Source organism: Furipterus horrens, unplaced genomic scaffold (assembly GCF_987537825.1).
Source record: "Furipterus horrens unplaced genomic scaffold, mFurHor1.1.pri manual_scaffold_12, whole genome shotgun sequence".
Lineage (NCBI taxonomy): Eukaryota > Metazoa > Chordata > Mammalia > Chiroptera > Furipteridae > Furipterus > Furipterus horrens.
In genome coordinates, this window is record NW_028327182.1 from 83,713,407 (window position 1) to 83,722,310 (window position 8,904).

Below are 8,904 nucleotides of genomic sequence, written 5' to 3' on the forward strand. Positions count from 1 at the left end.
TTCAAAAGTGGATGTAGTGGCAACTTCATGTGGAAACATAACATGGGTATGTGAGACGAGAAATGTAATAGTGATTGTGAATTGTAATAATATTAGCCACCATGTAAGTAGCCTTACCATGTTCCAGAGTTTCTACTAACTGCTCTGTAGACCTGCTCCGGAAGCCAAATGTGATGCTCAGTCACGGTGGTTAGCTCGTTCTCAGGGTTAGCACAACTGCTTCTGCTCATTTTCCTGCTTGCTGTGCTCGTTTCTGCTTTATTAGTCAATGCATACACAGTCTTTATCTTAACCCACTTCAAATTCTCTTAGAAAGAGGCAGCATTCTGATTAGTGAACTACATTTTCAGAATGGTTTATAAGGAGTGATTAATTATGAAGGCTTTAGTTTGTCTTAAATTATAAGGAATTAGAATGAAGGAAGACAACAGCCCTTCTTGTCAAATTATTCTAATGCTTACTTAGTAAACAGTGGTTATTTTATGCAAACAAAATTTGTAAAAGACCACATTTTGTATCTAATCAATGGACCACAGGTAAGTACTTAGGTAATTAGTGTTTTGATTTGAATCTTAATAAATGTATAGTGCTCACTTCGGCAGTGCATATGCTAAAATTGGAATGATACAGAGAAGATTAGGATGGCCCCTGTGCAAGGATGGCATGCAAATTCATGAAAGGTTCCATATTTTTACAAATGAAAAGATGCTCAACATCACTAGCCACCAGAGAGATGCAAGTTAAAACCACAATGAATAAATAAATAAATAAGTAAACCACAATTAGATATCATCTCACACCAGTCAGAATGGTTGTCATTAACAAATCAACAGACAAGTGTTGGTGAAGATGTGGACAAAAGGGAACCTTAGTGCACTGTTGGTGGGAATGCAGACTGGTGCAGCCCCTGTGGAAAGCAGTATGGAATTGCCTCAAAAAATTAAAAATGGAACTGCCTTTTGACCCGGCAATTCCACTGCTGGGACTATACCCTAAGAATCCCAAAACACCAATTCAAAAGAACCTATGCACCCCTATGTTCATAGCAGTGCTACTTATAATAGCCAAGTGCCAGAAACAGCCTAAGTGCCCATCAGTAGATGAGTGGATCAAGAAACTGTGGTACTTTCCTATACCACGGAATACTATGCAGCAGAAAGAAAGGAACTCCTACCTTTTGCAACAGCTTGGTTGGAACTGGAGAATATTACGTTAAGTGAAATAAGCCAGGCAGTGAAAGACAAATACTATATGATCTCACTTATAGGAGGAATTTAATGAACAAAATAGAACCAGAGACATGTAAACGTGGGACAGGCTAACAGTGGCCAGAGGGGAAGGGGGGTGGGTATAAAGGTGGAAGGAAGGGGAAGGGACTAATCAAAGAACATGGACATAGACAATGGTGTGGGGATTGACTATGGGAGGAGGGGTGGGCTGGGCTAGACAGAGGAGGGCAAAGCAGGAAAAATTGGGATAACTATAATAGAATAACAATAAAAAAAGAATAAAAGTCAAATAAATAAATATATATCGTCGTCAGCAGCCGTCCATCTCGAGAGACGATGGTGTAGCTTCTTAAGAGTCTATCTGCACCGCCGAGAATGGCTGTGCAGTCCGACTCGGGAGTGACACGGTATCTGTCTCCTCCCGTGTTGAATCGGCATCTTGCGATGACGCTGGAGTGTCCTCTCCAGTGAAGCTGAAGCTACAGAGCCTGGGCAGGGTGATATGGAGGGTCTGCTGTTGCCCATGCAGCAGACCCCCCCTCTCTTCGCAGCTGAAGGGTCCAAGGGAAAGACGGAGTCAATACAGCTTGGCTTCAGGTGCGCCGCAGGAGTTGCCGGTGTTGACTACAACGTCAAACCGCCTTAGGGACTCCGGCTCCGGATTTTCTGTCGTGGTTTACTCCCTTAGCCTTTCCCCTGAAGAGGTATGCCGCAAGGCAGCGGAGGTTTTTTGGAGTCAGAGTTTTCCTTCTCTGATGTGCCCTGACTGGAAGATCGAACCAGCGACACTTAGCTCGCAGGCCGACGCTCAATCCACTGAGCATACCTGTTATTATCATTATATTCCCATTTAGATTATAACCTTCTTCCTAAATGATAAGATCATTGTTTCCTTGTAAATTTACTTTACCTGATGGCTCAATTAGTGTTATTCAATGAAGTTATTATCTACTAAATTATGGGATATATATTTTATCAAAATATTTTTAAAATAATATTTAGAACACTTTTTTATTAAAATACTTTTTGAATGCTAATTAAGATCTGTGCCCCCAAACATTATAAATGTCCTATTAAGAAGGGTTAAGGATACTTCCCATCAAAACTGAATACCCTCTTCTGAAGGTTACTCTTTTGTTAACTCTAATAAACATAATTTCTCAAAGGGCCCAGATTGCCTATATTTGAATCTGGTCTTTTTTACTCACCATATAACCTTGGGCAAATTATTTAGTCCTTTGAGGCTAAATTTCCTTGTTGGCAAATGAGGTCAATAATAGTGGTACCTAATCCTAAATATTTTGTGAGGATTTAGTAAGATAATCCATTTAAAGCACTTAGCAAAATGCACAGGTAAGTAACCAATAAATATTAATTTATTATCTAGATGATGAATTGACATAGAAAATTAGTCACAATATATTGTTAACTTGCTTCTCCTGAAAGGTCTTTTCTCCTGACTTGTCCTGCATACTTATGCTCAGAGACTAAGGGCCAGGATTGGGTCACAGTCAAGGTCCATTCAAGGCTTGCCTCCTCTGTGAACCTCCCTCCCTCTCCTATGCAGAGGGAGTGGCCCCTCTGGGGTTCCCTGGGTATTCCTTCACATTGAATTGGAATCAGCTGTGTAGTTGGGCTCCTTCTCTAGACGATAGGAACTCTGACACAGGGACTGTATTATTCTCCTCTGGATCACATAACCATTTGTTGAACACATGAATAAAGAAGCATAGAGCCAGCAGTGAAAGGAAATTCCTGCCCTTTCCCTCTAATTGATCAGATCCCAAAGGAGAGATTAGAAGAGGTTATAGAAGTGGAAGAGGTGGTTATTAGAATAAAAAGGATCCTGCAAACTTAGAAAAAGACTAATTGTTCTGTAGCAATGGAAACAAGGAGCCACCAAAACTGAATTTAAATCTGTTCAGTCTTTTGGTGACAACCAGCTGAAGAGAACATGCTTTTGTGAACCTACCAGTCAGTGTTAGCTCTTGCTTATGAAAATCCGCCAATAAGAATGGACCCACTCCAACAAAAACTCCTCTGCGAGCCAGCAAATCAATACTTCTCACCCAAGCGACCACACTTCCATGGATGATGTCAACACACTTAGAACTCTGAAAGTCCACCAGCCCATGAATTCCATACTTCTCAAAAACCCTATATGACATCACCAGTCTGTTCTTGGAGACCAAGCCTGACCAGCAAAGTTCTCCCTTATTAAAGTAAGCAATAAATTCAACTTTGTCCTTTTGTTTCATATATTGAGGGAGTCTCACCATTCTTTGATATTTCGGATATAGAAATTTTCTTGTATTGAGATAAATTTCCTATAACAAATCTCATTATTTTAAACATTTAGAATGTATGATTTAGTGATTTATAGTAAATCTACAAAGTTGTGCAACCATCATCCTTATTTAATTCTAGAATATTTCCTTTACCCTCACAGGAAACCCAGTACTTCCTACTTGCCCTTCCTCTTCATCACCTGTCAACCACTAATCAATTTTCTGTCTTTATAAGTACATGTTTTACTTTATAAATCCAAGATGATTTAAGTAAGGATTCTTCTAGCAAGTTTTCTTGCTCCTTTGCTTCAACCAACATAGAAGTTTTCAAGCTGTAGAACCCTATATTAATATATCAAGGTGGAGAAACTGAGTTTCTAATGGCGCAAAAAGCCAGAATACTAATAAATGCACTGTGATGCACTTATCAGATAGGATGTTAATGCTAACAGACAAGTCTCAGAAACCAAACTCAGGGATAGAAAATTTTCCTTCGAGTCCCAGACTCATATATTTTATTGCCTACATCAAAATTTAGTTTGGAACAAGTTTAGATGACTCACATTTCTCAATTTCAAATTTTACTACAAAGTTACAGTAATCCAAGACAGTGTGGTACTGGCACATGGATGAACGTGTAGATTAATGGCATAGAATTGAGAGTCCAGAAATAAACTCATACATCTGTGGTCAATTGACTTTTGACAATGGTGCCAAGACCTTAGAAGGAAATGTAAATCTTTATGACCTTGGATTAGGTAATGGTTTCTTAGATATGACGAACAACAAAAGAAAAAAATATACATATTGGATTTTGTAAAAATTAAAAGCTTCAGTGTTTCAAAGGATATTGTATTAGTTTGCTAGGGCTCCTGTAACAAAGTACCACGAATAGTGGGGCTGAAACAAAGATGTGTTGTTTCACAGTTCTGGAGACTAAAAGTCTGATAGCAAGGTAGCAAGGTTTCAGCCGGGTTGACTCCATCTAAAGGGCATGAGGAAGGGATCTGTTCTGGATCTCATTCATTAGTTTATAGATGGCTGTCTTCTCCTTGTGTGTCTGTATATCATCTTCCTTCTATGCATGTCCCCTTTTTATAAGGACACCAGTCATATTGGAGTAAGGCCTACTCTAATGACCTCAGTTTAACTTTATTACCTCTGTGAAGACCCTATCTCCAAATGAGATCACATCCTGCGATACTAGGGGTTAGGATTCTATCATGTCTGTTTAAGGGACACAATTGAACCCATAATCTAACACCTATCAGGAAAATAAAAAGACAGCCTCCCAAATGGGAGAAATAATTTGCAAGTCATATATAAAATTAAGGGTCTAGTATCCAGAATATATAAATAACTTATAACTAAATAATAAATAGGCAAATAGTCCAATAAAACATGGGAAAAGGACTCAAATAGATATTTCTTCAAAGAAGATATACAAATGACTAATAAGCACATGAAAAGATGCTCAACATAATTAGTCATCAGAGTAGTATAAATCAAACCCACAAGATACCACTTCACACCCGCTAGGATGGCTAATAGAAAAACGCATTAACACCCTGGCTGGAGTGGCTCGGCGGATTGAGCGTCAGCCTGTGAGCAGGAAGTTTGTCAGCTCAATTCCCTGTCAGGGCACATGCCTGGGTTGTGGGCCAGGCCCCCAGTTGGGGGCGTGCAAGAGGTAACAGATTGATGTTTCTCTTGCACATCACTGCTTCTCTCCCTCGCTTTCTCCTCCTTTCCCCTCTCTCTGAAAATAAATAAAATATTAAAAAAAACCCACATTAACAATTGTTAGTGAGGATGTAGAAAAATTGGAATCCTCATTCATTGTTGGTAGGTATGTAAAATGGTACAACCATTTTGGAAAATAGTCTGGAAGTTCCAAAATGAGTCATAGACCCATTTGAAACATTATGTAAGTGGACATAGGGTCTTTAAAGAGGTAGTAAAGTTTAAATGGGGTCATTAGTCCCTACTCCAGTGACCGGTGTCCTTATTCAAAGGGAAAATTTGAACAGTCACAAAAGACATATAGTAGGATTCCATTTACATGAACTGTCCAGAACAGGCAAATTCACAGCGGCTGAAAGTAGATTAGTGGCTGTCACGGGTTAGGAGGAAGGGCGAATGAGGAAAGACTGCTAATGTGCATGGGGCTTTCTTTTTGGAGTGATGAAAATGTTTAAAAAATTAATAATGATGATTGTATAACTGTGAATATATTAAAAACCACAGAATTGTACACTTCAAAAGAGTAAATTGTGCCTCAAACTTATATTGTAGAACAATCTAAAATAGTGTCACGAAGGCATCTCAGATTCCATGTGTCTGATATCAAATTCTTGTTCTTCAATATGAAATCTTATCCTCTTCCTGTGCTCTTTAGAGCTTAGTGAGTGGACCACCATCCACTTGTCCATATTTTTATTGTTACATCTTAAAGCCACCATCATGTCTTGTTAACCAAGCCTCTTACCTGGGCTCCTTACCTGTACACTCTTGCAATTCTTCAATTTGTCACCCATGCAGTAGCTGGTAGTGCTGGATTGCTCAACAGACAGACCAGTAGTACATGTAGTTAGCATGTAGTACATGCTAACTACATCAACAGAGCAAGGCCCCCCCAAAATAGGCAAAATTTCTTTGACATGTTTGATATTTTGTATCAGTTAGGATACAAATTTCTATAAGTAACCAAAACCCAGCTCACACTTGCTGACCTGTTAAAAAGTATCAATATTAACTCACCTAACAAGTTTAGGTTAGGTGGGCTCTAAGGTGAAGCTCAGCCATGTCTTCAAATCACCTAATTTTTTCTCTTTCCATTCTGCTGCCTCCCCTCATGATGGTAAGGTGTCTGCCAGCAGCAAACAGTCAGCATGTTCGCCTCTTCACATCTGGTGGGAGAAGGAAAATCTCCTCCCCCAGCTATAGTGCTTCCTTTAGTTTGTATGAGGCCAATGTCAGTGACATATGAACCAGTGGACCAGGGAAAGGCCAAACACTGGTTGGCGCAGACTGAGTACGGTTTACCTGCGGGTTGGGTGACAGCTGAACAAAATTTGAGGATCTACTGATAAGGAGGAAGAAGAGGATAGATGTCGCCTTGATCTAACATGGCTCTTCTTTTATGCCAAGCTTGAAATATAAGAAAGGGGTCCCCACAAAGAAAAACGTAACTTCACAGAATGTCATTTACAGCATGTGCTCCCCCTTCGTATTTCAATAGTCATAACTCAAATGCACTCGATCCTCTGTCTTCTGACATAGACAAAATTCAGTAATTTATCTATAAATCAGGAAAGAGGCTTCTAGTTTTCTTCTTCTTGCATTATGATAAAGTTAAAATATAAAGGCTATCTATTTTATAGAATTAGGTGTGGGTATGCTTTTTCCGATTAAAAGATATTGAGCGTAGTGATAGAGGTTCACTAACTACAGGGGTAACACAAAATCAGTCTTCCCTTTGGGCCTCTAAGCGTTCAAACAGTATATATCACACATCCACAGTTGTGCCAGCCAGCCCGAAGTAGAAAGGAAACATTTTGGGCACAGTTACAGGATAAGTTGAAAGACCTAAAACCATTCTTTCATCTAACGGGCTTAGGCAGATTATAGGTGATTAAGTTCTAAAAATCGGCTGTATTAAAAATCAAGCACATCTGACCCAGAGATAAGGGACTCTGTGTGTAATCTTTAGCATTTGAGGTTATTCATTTGCGAGTGTACATAAGCCACTAGCAAGTATTGAGGTCCAGGCCATTCATTACTGGAATTCTACTGTTACGAAGCTCTCTTTCCTCGTGTAGTCAAATCCTGTTGTTAAAGTATGGAATCTAAAATTATAATAAATATTCTTAAAACATTATTTTTACTTTAAAACATGCACAAGTCCATTCACCTATCATTCTTTTGGTATCAGGCTAAAGCCTTTTCTTTGAATGGGGTCTACTGCCGGGGCCTGCACAGAAGACACCCATTAACACAGCAAACAGCATTGGTAACTTTAGATTCAGTGGGGCGAGGACTCAGGGTACTTGTGGAGCAAACTGAGGGCAGAATTCCAGATTTTGACAACCCTTTCCTTGACTCAAACTTTCACATTTGTTTTACTCACACCTAATTCCACAGCTTTTTCTTTTTCCCTTTGGGAAAGACCTGATAAAGACCTGTCTTTATCACATTTTCCCCAAGCCTTCAATTTATTTTCACAGAGATGACCACTCTCTTTACACTCATAATGTATGGCTTTGGTAATACTGAATTAAATTGTACAATTACTAAGTGCAACTTGCATAAACGAGCTTGGGAATGAATGACTTTTGGGAAGCACACAACTCAATTAGACAGAGAGATGACGAACCCATCAGGGACTTCCTGGTTGTAAAAACTGGGTGGGCCTTGAGCTGCAGACGTATTACTCACACAGAACGGAGAATGGTTCAAAGCTCTGGGCCACAGGAGAGCTGAGTTCAGTTAAGAAACAAGAAGTCGAAATTCAGAGACCGCACTCAAATTCACATGAAGGCAGTACAGAAATTCTTTTGAGAGAAAGGCTAACAAAAAGGATTTGAACGAGCCTTTCCTTGCTAGGTCTCCAGTTGCCAGGCTTCTCTGTGGGAGGGTGTAACGCCTGAGCCTCCATGTGGATGTCATTAGCGTCAGTGGGTCTACTCCTGGTAAACGCTCTAAAATATTAAAATATCTATCCCTTTGAAGGAGGCAGGAAAGGAACTGTTCCTAGTTTGTGTTTAATAAAATACCGAAGCCTATAGTAGCCTTAATATGAGTCAGATTACGAAGGATAATAAATTCTCCAAAAGAACTCATTTGCTAACCAATAGGGGAAAAACTCTCCAGTGTCATGGTGCTCGCCTGTGGTAAAACAGCGGGTCTACTCTGAGGATTATAAAGCTGTAAGATTAAAGAATCTGCAAGAGATCTTCACTTACCTTCATTAATGGTTGGATTGCACACAAAGAATTAGCCACCAAAATGGTAAAAGTATTGGTGCTTGTGGGTGGGCCATGAAATCAGAAGTACTTTCTCTTCAGCTGCTAAATTGTCTAAAGCGAACTTATATTACTTTTGTAAGTAAAAGCAACAAAAACCCACCATAATTTACCACCACAGTTCATTGGTAATAATACACAGAACCAGTTTGAAGTTTTAGGAAGAATGGCTCATAGCCTCAACAGAGGACTCTTTTGGGTAATTCTTATCTAGTTCAGTGGGAACACCAAACAATTCTTTTACAATGTTCTTATTATTTTGTCTCATGCAGGTTTAAGACGTTTAAGAGAAGCAAAAACTAAGCACTGTAAATCCACACCTTTTTTCTAAGAAGCATTTGAGAAGCCCACTGAATTATGGAA

General features: G+C 39.4%; 1 non-coding gene across 1 annotated transcript; it reads left to right on the forward strand.

Moving 5' to 3' along the window:
* The first annotated feature begins 586 nt into the window (after positions 1 to 586).
* Positions 587 to 693, forward strand: LOC149996514 (U6 spliceosomal RNA). Its single transcript, XR_016507576.1, has one exon. It is a non-coding gene; the product is annotated as a U6 spliceosomal RNA (small nuclear RNA).
* Positions 694 to 8,904: the final 8,211 nt, after the last annotated feature.